The sequence below is a fragment of the Urocitellus parryii genome, assembly GCF_045843805.1.
Source record: "Urocitellus parryii isolate mUroPar1 chromosome 13 unlocalized genomic scaffold, mUroPar1.hap1 SUPER_13_unloc_5, whole genome shotgun sequence".
NCBI classification, from domain to species: Eukaryota; Metazoa; Chordata; class Mammalia; order Rodentia; family Sciuridae; genus Urocitellus; species Urocitellus parryii.
In genome coordinates this window covers 424,627-427,264 of record NW_027551773.1, presented here as the reverse complement: position 1 = coordinate 427,264, position 2,638 = coordinate 424,627, and positions in this window count along the sequence as shown.

Genomic DNA, 2,638 nt, shown 5'->3' with positions numbered 1-2,638 from the left:
CTTTGCTTTCTGATAACTTCTACCTTAAAAATTATGTCATTTTTAACCTAATGGAGATACATTTTATTATTTGTAAATAAGAATACTGATTTTCACAAAAGGAGGTTTTCTACTATTATAGATTTCCTAATCACTGCTGTTGTACATTTTGGAGATGGGGTGATATCTTTTTAGCTCTTAAACCTAGTTTAAACCTGGTCAATTTGATGGCTGTTTTTCTATTATCTATTTGCATTGAGTAAATGTAATTTGGTCAATTTTGGTTATCTACTTTTTTTCTCATTGTTATTGGTGACTTCAAAGTCTTTGACTTTTTTTGATGAGGGTAACTGGGGATTAAACTCAAGGGTACTGGACTACTGAGTCTCATCCCCAGCTCTATTTCTTATTTTATTTAGAGACAGGGTCTCATTGAATTACTTAGTGCCTTGTTGTTTCTTAGGCTTGCTTTGAACGTGCAATCCTCCAGCCTCAGCCTCCCAAGCTGCTGGGATTATAGGTGCGTGCCACCTTGTCCATCTATATATTGCATCTTTTAATTTGTGTTATGGATAACTTGTACAGAAAACCATATTATACTTGGAGAAATATATTTTCTTTTTTAATATTTTTTTTTAGTTTTTTAGGTGGACACAATATCTTTATTTTACATTTATGTGGTGCTGAGAATTGAACCGAGTGCCTCACACATGCTAGGTGAACATGATACCACTTGAGCCACATTCACAGCCCCAAGAAATATATTTTCTTTCAGTGCATATCTACTAATATGTCAGCAAAAGTTCTGTGTAATATGTTTCTATGATTTTTCAGTATTACCTTCTAAAATAATATATATATGACATATCATTATGTGAGAGTCATGTCCTTGATAGTGTCTTACAAAATTTAGTATTTCTATACCTATACTGTAACAAAAAACAAATAAGCTTATATTTCTTCAATCTTATGTGACCCCAATGTAGTTACTTTTACACACACTTTTCAGTATTTGTACTCACACTTGTTATTTTATGATGAATATAAAAGTTGGATTCCCAAAAAAATTCAATTTCATTTATCCAGCTCATTAATCACTCTGACAAGCCTATAAGGAACATAGTTGTGTGACTTTATAAGTTGTTTCAGTTCAGTGCTGCTTAGTAGTTTGTGTGTTACTACGATGTGTCTATTATAAGCATAGCTCATAATTCATTCAGTACATATTATTTAAACATATCAATTTTTGAGTGAATCTTAGCATGACAGGAAAAGAAATCCATGAAAATTCAGCCCAGCAAAATTAATAAACATAAAAACAATACCAACACAATTCCTACTATTATACCTTCTGGTCCAGAAATGTAGAACAAGAAAATGGAAAAGTAAAGAGGAAAACAAAATTATAAAAGGCTATTGAAATACACATTTTTCTTCTTTCCTAATGGATATTTAATGCAACACATAAAACTGCATACGTGGGCTATATATCCTTAGTACCAGAAAAATAAAAAGACCTCACATCATGTAGAAAAGATTCTCAGGATTCTTCCTGATCTTCTTTGACAGGTATTTTGGGATTTCTGAAGAAATCTGTGTAAAAGAATAGGGGACTGTGTGCAGACTGAAGTGTTTAACATTTTTATTCATCACTCACACACAACAAACATTTGGCTTGGTTAAAAAATCCTGATGTAGTTTTACCCAATTTATCCTTTTTTGTTATAAAATCAAAAGCTTCAGAATTGTCTCTTGCAGGTCACATTAGTTATTCACCAATGGAAATCAGTTCTTATATGGTTTCAGTCATTTTCAGTTTATTTAACTTATTTCTTGTTGAATGTGTAGGAGTAACTCTCACTTGTAAATTCTGTATATCTACCAACTAAACTAAGGAATTAATTGTTTAAATAAATTTATTGTAAACATGACTTTAGGAAATTACTAGTTCTCTCCCTACACTAGATATATTATCTTATGTATTTTTCATGGTTGTATGTCTTTATCTCCATTCCAAACAACTTTTATCTTCTTCTTCTTCTTCTTCTTCTTTCTGAGTACTGGGATTCAAATCTACAAGTGTTCTATCATTGCACAATATTATCTCTGCCTAAGTTACCCAGTTGGTTTTATACTTTTATTAGTACCAGGGATTAAACCCAGTAGCACTTAACCACCAAGTCACATCCAAACCATTTTTGTTGTTGTTGTTGTTGTTGTTTTATTTTTTGTACCAGGTACTGAAACAACAGGTACTGCATATCAACTAAGCCACATCCCCAGGTTTTTTTGTTTTTTTTTTTTTTTGAGATAGGGTCTCAATAGGTTGTTTCTATCTTTTCTAAATTGCTGGTGCTTGGTTTGAACATGAAATCTTCATGGATCAGTCTTCTAAACCACTGAAATTATAGTCATGCACCATCATGCACAGTTTATTATTTATTTTTGTGACAGGGAATGGCTAAGTTGCTTAAGAACTTACTAAATTACTGGGATTGCCTTTAAACTTGAGAATTTTCTCCCTTACCTTCTGAGATGCTGGAATTATAATAATTTACCCTCATGATCAGGGGTCTTGGTTGGCCTCAGCATGCTAAATTACAAAAATTATAGATATACACCATCATGTCTAGTTCTTGCTGAGCATGTGTGAAGTACT